The sequence below is a fragment of the Protopterus annectens genome, chromosome 1.part0 (assembly GCF_019279795.1).
Source record: "Protopterus annectens isolate FY-2018-M chromosome 1.part0, PAN1.0, whole genome shotgun sequence".
NCBI lineage: Eukaryota > Metazoa > Chordata > Ceratodontiformes > Protopteridae > Protopterus > Protopterus annectens.
The window spans coordinates 494,261,392-494,277,045 of record NC_056725.1 but is presented as its reverse complement, the minus strand read 5'-3'; positions in this window follow the sequence as shown (position 1 = coordinate 494,277,045).

The window sequence follows — 15,654 nt, the reverse complement described above, 5'->3', positions numbered from 1 at the left end:
GCATATCAGTCTAGATGAGATTTTATCAAGGCTGTTCTTAGAGCTGTGAGGAACTGTTTTCCTGCATTTCAAGGAGAACATGGTTTGTGTTTGCACCAGAAGAAAGTACAAATAGATGAACAGTGAACAAATGGCTAGACATTCTGTCTATGTGAATATCCTGATAGCAGCTTTAATATGTGTGTGTTTTAGAGGAGCAAAAATGCACCACTTTTTAGGGAAGAGTTATACATGTATTTTAGAATGCCAAACAAACTGCGGATAGCAGCACTATGAAATAATTTTTATCAACAAATATTGTTCTTACCTTTTCAATTTACCTAATACCACTGCCAGTTCTTTTAACACTGCAGGGAGTAGTTTGTTTAAACTCTATACTTTATACCCGATACCTGCTCTTTCTAGCTCCTCTTTTGTTAGTTCCTTAACCATCCATCCATTCATTCTTTACTTCACACTTCCCATTCTTTTTCCAAACTAAGCACTCTCTGTAACATTGTCTGTTTTCCTCTTACTATGAATACTAACAAGAAGAGTTAATTTAGTATATATCTCTTCATTGTCCCCTTATATCCCCATCCTTCTTGGGGAGCCCTTCTCTTGAAATGCCCTCCTTCTCTTCCTTATATACTTGAAATTTGTGTATGTATCTCAGTGCTGGCTGTATCCGTTCCCTTAATTATAGGTTGTCTGTTCTTATGATCTTGACCGCTCTCTTCTATTCATGTCATAGTCTTCCTTCTCCTCTAGTCATTCCTTTATCCATCACCTCTGTGATGGGCAGGGGCTACAAGTTCTGACACTACTTTATTCAGTATTGGACTGTGCACTGGAGCTAGTAGTATAAAGGATGACTCCAACCACTGGGACACATTAAAGTACAAACGGCGTTTGACTTTAAGGATAGATGGCAAATGCACATTACTACCTTAGATAATAGCCAAGCCCAGCAACACCTATCTAATCTTCACATTGCCCAGCAAAACATTAGAGTAATATCACAGGCTCCCTGTCATTTCACCCACCTCAGACTGAGCCCAGTGCGCTTCAGTGCAATCTTGCCAACAGAAACTAAAACTTGATTAAAATTATATTACATGCATACATAAGCGCTCACACACACACACACACACACACACACACACACACACACACACACACACACACACACACACACACACACACACACACACACACACACACACACACACACACACACACACGCACACACACTCACGCACACACACACACACACACACACACACACACACACACACACACACACACACACACACACACACACACACACACACACACACACAAAATCAACAAAGTTAACAGATTTTAAAATACTCTGTTACCAGCTAGTAAAAAAGTAATGTCTTACGGCTTCTCCCGTTAGGAGTTGCCACAGCGGATCACTGTTCCACAGATTGAGTTTTTATGGTATTGACTTGCCAGCCTGTAGCTCGACCTTCACAGAACACACACGCACCTACTGCATGTCTTTAAAACTCACTCAACTGCAGAAAGGACATGCACACTCTGCACAGAAGGTGCTCCAACTGAGAATCGAACAGGAGAACATCTTGCTGTAAGGCAACAACACTAAACTCTGCACCACCAGCTAGTCAAAACTGAAAAAAAAGTCATGTTATTGTTTACCACTAAAATAAGCCAGGCATTAAATAAGTGAACGATAGCAATATCTCAAGCAGTGTCACATCACAGTGGGAGGATACCCTGTGTTTAGTCTTATCTGTAAAATGTACAACTCTTTTAACCGATACCCAAACCATGAGCCACAAGCATTCATAGTTAAATAGTAAAATACTTTACTTGAAATAAATAAATCAAAACATTTATTTTCCAAGTAAATATGCAAACAATGAAAGACTTTCACAAGAAATAAAAAAGTGAAGGGGAAGTCAATGAGCAGAGAAATCTATCTAACCTTTAAACTAAAATCTATCTGATTCTGGTTGAAGATGCACTATGCCCTCTCTGTCTATGACTTTTAAGTCAAAAATACAATTTTTAGAGTTTTTAGAGAGCGTATCTGAGTTTTAAAGGTTTCTATCAGCAGTAACTGCCCACTGACAAGGATTAACAGACAGTCCCTCTATTTATAAATTCCCGAACAGGAATTCTTGTGGCTTTAATCTAAATTCAGAAGATTACTTTATTGTTCTCACTGTTACATGTCCTAGGGGAAGGGGAAAAAATCAGCATGCCAGAGTCCAAATAAGGAAGGTCATCATGTGACCCAGTGCAGCGACCTCCAAGCAGAAAGCTCTACAATACTGCACATATTTGCAGTCAAGAAAGAAGCAATACTTAACTTCAGTACACTCGAGCACAGAAAAGGCGGCCATTTACCACTTTATACATTTTGCTTTACACATCACAGTTTGATGGAAAATGAAAGCACATTGTAACGTTTTTCACCTGTATTTATAAACAAGGATTTACATAACTTTTCAACTTGATACAGCTTTAGTAAAACTAGTTTACTTTTTACTCATTTTTCTTTTGATAGTTGCTAACATTTTAACACTATTTCACTTCTTCTTACAACACGTTTGCTTTTCTTTTCCCATACCCCTTTTCATCACCATTTTACTCATGATGACCACCTATGTTTTAAGCTTTTTCTTCACTCAGAACTGTCCACTTTGCTTCTCATTACTCAGTCTTTAATCCACCTCCCAGTTTCTCTACTAATTCCCATTGTTTCAATATTAGTATACTGTTTCCCAGTGTATTCCCTAATTCTATGAGATCCATAATTGTAGTTATAAATTACTGTTTAAGTTAACACTTGGTTTCTTTTATTCATATATTCCTCATTGTTCCATGGTCACTGCTTGCAAGACAGTTTCAAACCTCTTTCTCTCTGAAGTCATTCTGTATTTGTTTGCAGACATATTCTTGTTATTATTATTTATCATAGTAGTCCAACCATTAAGCATGTCATTAAGTCTCGTATCAACCATTTTTGGGTGACATTTTTATATTGTGTGTTGGAGAGTTGATAGAATTTATTTATTTTTATTTTTATTTTTTATTTTACATTTGTTGACCGGGCTAGTCTAACTGGATATATGTCCATTTTCAGTAGAGTCCTGGGGAGATAAGCTCTGAGGAAACAAACAAAATTGCATATACAAAAATTAATGTATACAATGAACATTGCAGGTGCAGTACAGAGAATAATCAAAGAGGTCATTCGTTCATAACATAGTGCAAAATATATAGATACAATTAGTACATTACAAAATGTAGTTGCAATACATCATAAAGAAAAAGATGGCAGCTGAATTATACAATATATTAGTATACAAGTAGTCATAAAGAAAACGTAGGAGCTGAAATTATACAATATATTAGTAAAAGTAGTCTCCTTAATGAGATTCTGAAGATGTAAGTAATAGTATAGAAGGACAAGGTAAGTTGTTATTAAGAAAAGGAACTTGATTACTGAGAAGAGGAGGGTAGGTTGAACCAAGTAAGAAGAGCTAGTTGATCAGTCAGGTTTAGTACAGGGGCACAACCAGCGTGTTCTGAGGAAAAGTTTCAATTTGGTTTTAGAGTGATATAGAGGGAAGAGAGGAAAGTTCGTTAGGAAGAAGGTTCCAGGATTTTCCAACAGTATTAGAGAAAAGAGAGTCCCAGCCCTGTTGTTTGATTTACAAATATTTACAAGAAGTTTATGTGATGATCGTAAGGTCTTTAGATTGTTGTAGTGGGTAATGAGGGTAGATAGTATACGGGTACTGGTAGGTTGGTAAAGGGTTTTATGGGCAATGGTCAGTTGGTGGAATTTAAGCTGATTTTGTAATTCAAGCCATCCTAGCTGATTTAGATTAAAACAGTGGTGGGTTCTGAAAGGGTTACCTGTAGCAAATCTGACTGTGTTATTGCAGGAGTTTTCCATTTTATTAAGGTAGTTTTTAGAGAGATTAGTATATATGGGTGAGGAATAGAGGAGAGTAAAAATTAGATGGGTGTGAGCAACAGTTATTTTAGCTGCAGGAGAGAGGAAGGGTTTGATCCTGTAGAGAGAGCCTAGTTTTCTATTAACAGATTTTAGAGTACTGTTAATATGGGTGTCGAAGTTAAGGTTGTTATCTATGGTGATACCTAGTAGTTTGGTAGTTGGATCTGGGGATATTAGAGTACCTTTATTTGATGTTAATGTGAAGTCTATTGGGGGGGACTTACAAGTAGGAGTAAAAAGGAGGAGTTTTTTTGGGGGGGTTCAGAAGGACACAGCGATGTGTAAACCACTGTTCAACTGTGTTAAACACATTTTGGGTAAGGGAGTGAAGTTCAGATATAGATGTGGCTGAGCATATAAGTGTGGAATCATCTGCATATTGTATGCATGTAGCTTGGGGCATTGCTAGGTGAAGGTCGTTGATAAATATAGAAAACAGGAGAGGTCCTAATATGAACCCTTGAGGAACACCAATGTTAACGGGCAGATGTGTAGATAGAATGTTATGCCAAAGTACAGCCTGTTGTCTGTTATCTACATAGGACTGGAACCATTTTATAGCTAGTGCATCTAGTGACAGGGATTTGAGGATATTTATAAGTATCTGGTGATTTACCATATCGAATGCCTTAGACAGATCTATAAATAATGCAGAGGAAAGCATATTGAGGTTACGATTTTTGTTAATACAGTCAGTAAAGGAAAGGAGGGCAGCAGTGGTGCTGTGGGAAGGTCTGAAACCATGTTGAGAGTTTGAAAGTAAGTTATTTTGGATTAGGTGGTATAGCAATTGTCTGTGGATGCATTTTTCCATGATCTTTGCTAAGGGAGAAAGTAGGGCTATGGGACGGTAATTGGAGAGTTCAGTAGAGTTCCCACCCTTGTGAAGGGGGATAATATAGGATACTTTCCAGATTTTAGGGATGTGTCCTTCACTGATGGTTCTATTGATGAGAATGGAAATGGGATAGGCGATGGATTTGGCTGCCTTTTGTAGATATTCAGCGGGTAGTTGGTCTGCTGAAGGAGTGCACGGTTTCAGTTTTTGGATAAGGGTAAGAATATATGTTGTTGGGACTGGTTGGAAGAGAAATGGAGGGGATGGGTTAGAGTTGGATATAGTTAAGTTCTGAGTAGATAACTGACTGGCAAGAGTTTGAATGGCCTCAGTGAAAAAGGTATTAAATGCATTAGCAGTCTGCTTGGGATTCTCCTGGTCTGTGCCTTGTAGGTTTGGTGTGATGGATTGACCTGGGTGTAATAATTGATTAATAGTCACCCAGAACTTTTGTGGTTTATTATGGAGAGTCTGCTGGAATTGTAGGTAGTAGTTTCTTTTGTCAGACAGTATAGCTTTTTTAGTTTCATTTCTCAGCTGTCTGAAGTTTTGTTGGTCTACTGGGTTTTTAGTTAAACAAGATTTATTCCAGTATTTATTTCTGAGATGGATTTTTTGCCTGGTTTCTTTTGAAAGCCATGGGGCAGATTTAGTTCTCATTCTAATGGAGCAGGTTGGTGCATGGTCTAGTATGGCTAGGAAGTTAGAATTAAAGTAATTAACAGCTTCCTCCAGTGTGAGATATTTTAAGGGAGACCAGTTACATGCTCTTACTTCTCTCTGGAAGAGATCGGGGTTGAAGTTTTTCTTGGTTCTAATTGTCCTAGATATGGTTGGATTAGGTAGATTGGATTTAAGCCTAATGATGTAGGTTAGTGAGTGGTCACTTACATCATCAGGGAGGGTTCCAGCTTCATATGTCTGGGGATGATTATTTATGAGAATCCAATCTAAGGTACTTGCTTTCTTATTAGGCTTGTTTATCCTGGAAGGGGAGGTAATGGTTTGAGAAAAACTAAAAAGGTTAATATGGCTGGTAGGGTGGCTACTGCTACAACACTTCCAATCAATGTTAAAATCACCTAGGATTATGGTTTCTTGGGGTAAATTTTGGGATAACCAACAAAGGATATTTTCTATGGTGGCAATGTTATTACCAGGAGGAAGATAGATGCAGATAATATAGATGGATCTGAATGTGTTAAGTTGAAGCTTGGTAATAAGAATTTCAGCGTTGGAGTCTTGAGGTGGTTTATAGTCGTAGGTAGTAATCTGTAACCCAGATTTAAATAGGATAGCTACACCACCACCCTTTTTGGTTGCACGGTCAAGTCACAAAATATTATAACTGGGTGGGATGACTTCATTGTCTTTTGGATGAAATCATCGACTACATTGGAAAACCAACAGCTTATGTAAAATTTAAATGGAGGGTAGATAAAAAAAATTGTATGTTTTGAATGTCAAATAAATAAAAAAAAATTGGAGAAAAGTTTTTTTGTATCCTCTATTTATAGAAAGGATACTTATTCAAATTCATTTTTGCATTTTCAAAGTCACCATTCATACCATCAAAAAAGGGGCATTCTGAAAGGACAGATGGTAAGTCTGGTGTGCATAATTAGTGATGATGCTACCTTGGACATGGAGCTTCATCAACTTTTAGAAATGTTTTTGAATAGGGACTACCTCAAAGAACTCATTCTCCAAGTGAAGGAAGAGGTTTTAAAAGGAAGAAATGATTATTTTAAACAAAATTTGGGGAACCCTGAATGTATTGTACCCAATCATATAGATGGATAGTAATATTGTGACACTGACTAGATCACTTTTGTTAGTTTTACCATTTAGTATAGATACACCTTCTTGTATTTATGAAACGTGGGACAAGTATTTCTCTGAAGAGATGAAACAGTGATTGGGTTTCCACACCAAATAATAGCACATGCTAGAGGGAAAATATTAAAGAATCATTAGAAAGTAAAAATGAAGAGGTTAGTTCACAGAAAAAAAAAAGAATGAGGAGGTGTGGCCAATGCAAATGTTATAAATTTATGAATGACAGGCCTAGCTTTATGGTAGAAGGTTACTCAAAATCAGTTCCATGTCCAGGTTGCTTTAACTGTAAGAATAAAGACATGGTATTTGTTGCCAATTGCCTTTCACGCCCAACCTTTTATATGGAGAAAATGGAGAAAAGACTTAGGGAGGAATATAGGAACATAATTATGATATCAAGCAGCTAACAGTAAGATTGCATTGTTTAAACATTTGTTGACGTTAAAATTTTAAATGTTTTTTATATTTCATTGTTGACAAGGTAATAATCAATAATAAGGGAGGTACATGGAATACCTTTTTTGAAATGAAAGAGTTTCAATGACAGCTTTAATTAAATGCAACCAAGGGCCGTGGTTTATTTCCATTCTGACTGTGCTTAAAATGCAATCTATGAAAGTGTGACTAAGTAAATTATATTTTTATAAGTTAAATTAAACACTAAAAAGGTTGTAAATTTTGGTTACATTTTATGAGTCACTTATTTATTCAATATGAGATGATTTTATGATAAGGGATAGTTGATCCATGTTATATATTTTACATTATACAATGACCCCCCATTAATATTCCCAAACTCATTTAACATAGCGAGACAGATTGTAAAAAGAAACAGAGAGCTTGCTTTCTTCGTTGCTTTTGCCCACAGCTCTGATGTACTGCGTAAGTATACGCATGCACAGTACATCAGAACTGCCGCAGAATACCAGTCAGCTGCGGAAGGGCAGCAAGGAGGCATTATACAATGCCATTATTTAAGAAAGTATTTTTTTTTCTTAAATAATGTCATTGTAATAACCACTTCTGGTGTGGGTAATGCTGGATTTACCGGTTGGCTTTGTTTGGCCACCGGCTTCACCGTGACCAAACCACACCAACCGTAGGTAAATCCAGCATTACCCACACCCAGGCGTGGGTTATTGCTATAATACATTTGTATGACATGTTCTTTTTTTAATTCTTTAATGAAGGATGCAAAGTATGAGATTAGCATCTGTTTGATAACACCACAGGATTCATAATGTGGAGACACCATTGTTTTAAAAAGATTTTGGTCTGAATGATTTTTAGTTTATAGAATCATAGGGGGGCCTTTGTAAGCCTAGCCAAAATTTCCCAAAAGAATAATGCTGTCCTGTATTTAGAGCCAGGCATTTATAAGCCACCTCTGTCCATAAGGGACATGAGTGTCAGGCCCGGTGTAAATTTCCTATTCCCCATCCGCTGGTCTAGGTTAATCTGCAACATTATCAAACATTGCAACCCCAGAATCTAAATTCTTAACAGCAATAGGAAATTAAAGATGTCTTTCATGAGAACAATTAGTTCTGATGAAGTCCATTAAATCTATAAGAACAAAAGCATTAAACTGAGATACAATAAAGGATTCAATTTATATTCTTGGTGTGACTGAATTCATTCATTTTCTTTTGTTTGTTGGTGTTTGAATAGTGGTATGCTAAACGATTTTTCTCTTATGAACCTCCCCAGTTTTCCTGGTCCCACTTATAATTTTGCTACCAGCATTTCTTTCCTTCTTTCTTTTCTTTTATTTTTGTTTGTTTTACCCATACTTTTCCCATCTTTTCTCTTCTCTTATATACATTGCTCTTCTGCTTGGCTCATCTCTTCTATAAATCCCCTAACCTGCTAAACCCACATATCACTGTCTTGATTATTGGGGCCTGCATTTCTGGAGCTCCCACTATATCTATGTTTCCCTTTAATGTAACTGCTTGAGGTTGCATATTTTGTTCTCCTCTCTTCCAGCAGTGTAAGACATGTCACTCCATCACTCTTATTTCATTTCCTGACTTCACATCTTCACAGTGTCCTCCATTGTCCTCCTTTCTCCTTCTTCTGCTCCTCCTTTCATTTTCTTCCCATCTGTCTACCTCTTCACTGTGTTTAAAAGTAACCTTGGCACTTTAATACTCCTACAGTCCCACTTCTGGCCCATTTGTCATTTCTACACTCAAGCATAGCTGGTTTCTAAGCATAGCTGGTTTCTGAGATAGTTATTTCTATTTTCATGTGTTCTCATACATATACCAGTACCTAAATCTTTGCACTGTACACATTTCTAAAAAAACATTGATAGCCCTCCATGATTTTTAATTCCTTCATTCCTTTCCTTGTCTGTACTTGTCACCAGTAGAATCCCAAATCTCTCTCCCAGTTCTACTGTCCACTTCTTTATTGCTTTCACATTCTGTTCACTAACTTATCTCTTCCAACACTCCCACATTCACAGCAACATGATTACACATTTACTTCCTTCTACCACTTTTGATCCATGTAATGATGGAAACTTCCTACAATAGTAGATGTGGCTGCTTCAACCACATCTTCCTCTTCATATTCTTTACCATATTCTTAGATATCTTTGCTTTTTTTATTTTCATCATTGCTGTTATCCCTTTCCTGGTTTTCTCTTAATCTTTGCCTCTTCCCAATCATTCTTCCCTTTTGCTGCATCCTGATTACATTTTCAAACTCCTCATGTACCTTACCACGTCTTTTCATCTCTTAACCTTCATCACCTTACTCATTACTATCCTCTTCCTCATTTCCAGCTCCTCACTCTTTCGGCCACTCCCTCTTCTCTGCACATGGCCTTAATGGTCATCCTCCTCTCCTTACTTTCCAGTTTTTCCCATAGGCTTGCTCTGTGGAGTTACCTAAGCTTAGTAATCTTTTCTCATGTGCTTCCAATGTGCACATTAAGTGTCTGTAAATAATGTCATGCAGGGCCACCCACTCATGATGCTTTCACAATATCTGCAACATCATCAAACATTGCAACCCTAGAATCAGAATACTTAACTATAAAAGTAAATTAAGGATGTATTTCATAAGAACAATTAACTATGAATGTGTGTGTGTGTGTGTATGTGTGTGTGTGTGTGTGTGTGTGTGTGTGTGTGTGTGTGTGTGTGTGTGTGTGTGTGTGTGTGTGTGTGTGTGTGTGTGTGTGGTTTGTGTCTGAGTCTGTGTCAGTGTGCACCTATTCATAAAATGGGCAAGGAAAATCAGATTGCTAGTTACCGGTGCAGCAAGTCTGTTCCCTGCATGGGACAAAAGTAATGCAGGCCCCCAGAGCTAAAAGTCAGTCACATAGCCCTATTCCCTCACATATTTCAAAATTCAACAAACTGACATCACCTTGAATAGTTATTTAGCAGGGAAAAACTATAAAACACAGAAGTGTTCCAAAAACAGGAAAGCAAACCACCAAATTTATAAAAAACAACACAAACACCAAAAATACACACTTCAACTCAAATATATTGCTGATTCTGCATAAAATTATACTAATAAAGAAATAGAATAAAACTGTACTCTGGACTGGGACTCAAATTAAAGATACTTCACAGTAATGCAATCATTAAAAACTCAAAATCTGAGTACATTATAGGTTCATAGGTTCATAGTTGTTTATTAGACTAATGAACACAAGGGCCTTTTTAAGCCTAGCCATGCATCCCAAATCTCTGACAAGTTCTGATACACTTGACAAGTGTAAGCATGGGCCTGGGAGATAAACCATTTACAGGTTACCTCTGTCCATTAGAGACACAGATGCCAAACCAAGGATGAATTTCCGGTTTCCCATCCAATTGTCTAAGTTGCACTTGAACTGGGTTAGGGAGGAACTCTGCTTCACATGGATGGGGAACTTGTTCCATAGGTGGGGTAGTCTTTGGAATACATACCTATCTCTCCAGCAGGTCCTATTTATATAACAGGCAAGGTTTAAGTCTTTAGAACAGGTAATTTTGGAGCTGTTTGTTTTGTATATATGTAGAAGGCCCATCAGAGTGCGGTCTGACAATGCCCTGTATGCCAGACATAGATGTCCCCTCAAAATGTGTAGGAGACAGAATACAGGGATAGGGCCTTGAGGTGGTCTGCATAAAACATATTACTTATGCCCTGTATTCTTTGACTGAGGAACCTCTGTGGATGTTCCAGTTGTTGGATATGCCTGGTTAGGTACCATCCCAAAGGGGACATTGTACTCAATAGGTCAGATGAATCCCGACTACAGTGGAATAATGACTTCCTTGGACTTAGATGCCATACCTTCATTTATAAGTTGCGCAACATAGAATGATTGCCTCACCACTGTACACACGTGATGATCAAAGGCTAGATTACTATCTATGTGTGTCTCTAAGTCCCTGACTACTGGGTCAGTTCTAAGGGGTGTGTTGTCAATATGATAATTACCAGGGATGGATGACTTCCCAAAGGATACTATTATGCATTTCTTGGAGTTTAGTTTTAGTCCATGGTGCTGACACCAGTTGTTTGTCTGTGTCCGCCCCTCCTGGAGAACATTTGTGCCAGTGTGAGATTCAATGACAGCTCCTAATTTGCAATCATTTGCAAATTTAGTCAGCCAAAGACCATTGACATTGACCTTGACTTCAGAGAAGTAAATGCCAAAAAGGAACGGTCCAAGGACTGATCCCTGAGAGACTCCACTTGTGACTGGCTTCTGTGTAGAGGTGGACTCCCCAATTCTAAGTTCATGGGTCCTGTCTGTGAGCCAGGTGGCTATCTACTGGGTGACATACGGGTTTGTACCTAACCTCTTGAGTTTGTCAACAATACCCAAGTGGGGTATTGTGTCAAATGCCTTGGTCAAGTCAAGGTAGGCAGTGTGAATGACTTTGCCCTCATCCATCGCTTTGGTGACCTTCTCGAAGAAGTCTATCAGGTTGAGTAGGCATGATCTGCCCTTGACAAAACCAAACTGGGTTGAGTCCAGTGTCTGGAGCCATGATAATTCTTTCCATGGCTTTACATATAAGACTAGTGAGACTTATGGGTCTGTAGTTTCCAGGGTCTGTAGATGGCCCACCTTTGTGCAGAGGGATGACTGTTGCCTTTCTCCATTCATGAGGCATGAAGCTTGTTTGAAGGCTACAGTTAAATAGTAATTCCAGAGGCCTTGACAGGTCATGTTTCATGCTATTTAGAAGGCATCCTGGGGTATTGTCTGGGCCCAGTGACACAGGGTTCTTGGTCTTAGAGAGAACATTAAGGACCTGTTCCCTAGTGATAGTAGAGGGAGTTATATTTGATGATATTTCCTGAGGAAAGGTTGAGATGGGTAAAGTTGGAGCTGAATTTATCAGCCAGAAGGTTTGCTATATCTTCTGGCTCATTACCTGATTAGGAACATTAAAAGACTTTCAAAAATATGAAAAAAATAGCCTCATGAAGAAAGTGAAAGCATGAACTCCACAAAACGGAAAATTAAGCAGTGTATGAAGGGACATGAAGTAAATGACATGAATCAAAGTAGAGTCCAGTCCCTGTAGCAGCAGAAAACAGTCAGACACTGTAACCAAGGGGTCAGATTACACAGATACACACAAATGAAGTAGAAAGACACTGCATGAATATGAAAACATATTAGAACAAAAATAAAACACACATAAAATTATTTTAGAAACCCAATTAAGGACAACAAAAATACCATCAGTTAAACTACTTAAAAAGCGATGTCATAGGGAGAGCATTACTGCTTGCATATATGTGATTTTTCTGTTGCTGGGTGATGTCATTAAATGATTTTCCTTTGTTTATTTTTACAATGCACTAAGCAAATCATCAGCTAAACCATACTGCAAAAAAAATAATGGAGCAGGAAAATTTCTCCTTACATATATGTGTCTTTCAGTTGTTGAAGTTGCTGTGATGCCCCACCACTGGATCAGTAATCAAGGAGCTTGAATCATCACCACTGGCAAGAGCAGGGGATGTGCACTAGGAGGATGACAGCTACACGCACACAGTATTTTCAGATGCAGCTCTCTGCATCAAGTGCAATTTCCCTTAAGAGCTCACAGAGACCACAGTCAGTCTGGGGCTGGTTTCTCCCTCTTTCTCCAGATCCCCAATAAGATTCTCCACTATCACAGCTATAGAGTTGAGGTGTCAGCTGAGTGGCCAAGCCAAAACCTTCAGCACACTCTCTGTCCAACCATTGCTTCGTGTCCCTGCCCAAGTAGCTGACACGCACATTCTTTGAGGTTTGATTTACACAAACACACACACACACACACACACACACACACACACACACACACACACACACACACACACACATGCACACACACAGAACTGGAAAGACTGGCACAGGTTTACTTGCTATGCCTCTTTTGCCCAGACTATAAGGTAGTTATCACTGCCACCATCCAACTCCTCATCAACTACTTTAAGGCCCTTAACAAAGAGTGTCTAATCTTTCTATGTAATATTAATATTAATATAGATGGTAGTTTGACCAAGAGCAAGGCTATTTAGGAGTGGCCCACACAGTGTCACCAAATATATCTACAAGTACTCTGAAAACATAAGTGTCTCTAGACAGATCAGCCACAATGAAAGGTTTAAATATATTTAATAATAAATAATAAAAGAACAAGAAAATTTCTCAGTATATATTCATAGTGACATCAGAGTTCAAAATCACAGGAACTATTTAGAACAACATTGCAGAACAGTCTCAAATAAATAAGAAAAATATCTAAACTAAGCTTTGCTATATTCCTGATTATATCTAAGATAATTATACTATTCTCTAGAAACTTACTTCATCAGAGTAAGGCAGATGTGGAGCGAATAGGTCTTGTTAAGTCCAAGACAGAATACAGAATGCCCTGCCTCTCTCATTGAGTTCTCAAATTAAAATCTCAAATATTACTGCTGGGATAGCTTGAAGAATGACATTATTTCTTGTCATATGACTCTATCCCAGGAGAAACCTTCACTGCTGGAAGCTGGCAGTATTTATCATCTCCCTGTAAAAATACATAAACCTCAGATCTTTGGCAGATACTGGAAGCCATAAAACAATTGCATTCCTTCATACTTTCAGAGGTAGTAATTAGTTCACTTTGAAGACAATACAGAAAGCTTCTCAGCACAGACGCTGCATCTACCATACAGTTGCAACACGAACATCTAATATAATCATGTTGATATTCACAAATTACATATAATTATTTACAAAATTCCAGATAGCTGCACTGGCAGTATCTCCCTTTGTCACAATTGCCATTAGTATGATTACTCTTATGAATTCTTTTGAAGCTGTGTTGCCTGCAAAACAATGTACATATGTTTACAAAGTACTGTATTTTACACACCTGGACTTATTCAGCTACCAGAATTGAGTGCTGCATTGTTTCATCACCTGTGTATGAACTAGGCTATGCAACAGCACACTATTAATTCCAGCCTCATTAAGCACTTTTGTGGTGTCAGATAAGAGCTTTTATCATGCCTCACATACATCATCCACTGCAGAACAGCATAAGTGAAATATGAGAGCTTAGAAAGCTGTAACAGGCTTTGTGCTGCTGGAGCAGACGAAAGTCAGTAACCCCTTTTAAAGTTGTTTGTTGATGAGAGGTGCACTGTACTTCTGGCTGCTGTCTATGTGGCAAAGATAAGTGTGTTACAGCTTAGAAAGCTATAAATTATTTACAGCTCCTACACATGATTTGTCTAGGTAAATGATAAAACATCAGGGTGGTAAACTCTCCCTGTATTACAAAGAATTTTATTCAGGTTTCTCCAAACATAACGTCTAGTAAGTTTTCATAGAGTGGCACAGCAACACAACTTGCCCTGCAATGATCTGCTGAATCATATTCTGGAAAGTGACTCAGTAGGTGGCACAAAAAAACTAAGACAGAAAGATAAAAAAGATAGTCAGATACCCTTCATAAGGAATGCCAGCAACAAAACAACCTGACCACCAGTCCACAGGACATCAAAGGCAGATGGAATGAGTATGTCCAGTAGCTTCCAAATGAAGAAAACCCCACAGAAGATGTACTGCCCCAGAAATGGCCTATGATGAGAAGGAGAGGAGCCCACCCTAGAAAAATTAAGAACAAGCACTAAGTAAAATGATGTCAGGGAAAGCAGCAGGCTCATATGAGGTCATGGCAGATGTGATAAAGATGCTGGGTGAGATAGGGGAGAAATGGCTCCTGAGGGTACTCATAGCAGTGTGTAGAGAGTGGTGTATCCCAGATGACTGGAGAATAAGCATACTCCTGCCAGTGTACAAGAACAAAGGGGACATCCACAAGTGTGGGCAGTGCAGAGGGATCAAACTCCTGTCACACTGCATGAAAGTTCTGGAGAAGGTGATTGATAAATGGATATGCAGAGAAGTAGAATGCAAGATGGGAGATGAGAAGTTTACAGATCAGGATGCAGTACAACCGACACAATGTTTGCAGTGAGACAGATACTTGAGAAGAAGCTAGAAATGAGGAAAGAGTCCAACTGGGCATTCCTAGACTTGGAGAAAGCATATGACAAGGTCCCAAGAAAGCTGATTTGGGCAGTTCTGTGATGGTTTGAGGTCCCAGAAACATTGCTAGAATTAGTGCAGGTTATGTAGAAGAACCCAATGACTCAGGTACAGTATTTGGTCCCACAGAGGGGTTCCCAGTGGGAGCGGGTGTACACCAGGGTTCAGCTCTGAGCCCACTGCTGTTCATACTGGTGATGGATTATTTCAGCAAACAGGTTGGTGGGGACAGATCAACAAATTTGCTATATGCAGACGATGTGGCATTACAGGCAAACTCTGAGCAGGAACTTCAGCAAAGGATAGTGGAATGGAATGAAAACCTGAATGCACATGGGATGAAACTAAGCACAATAAGACAGTGGTAATGGCAGAAAATTGGGGAAATCAGAAGAAGCTAAGACTTGAGAT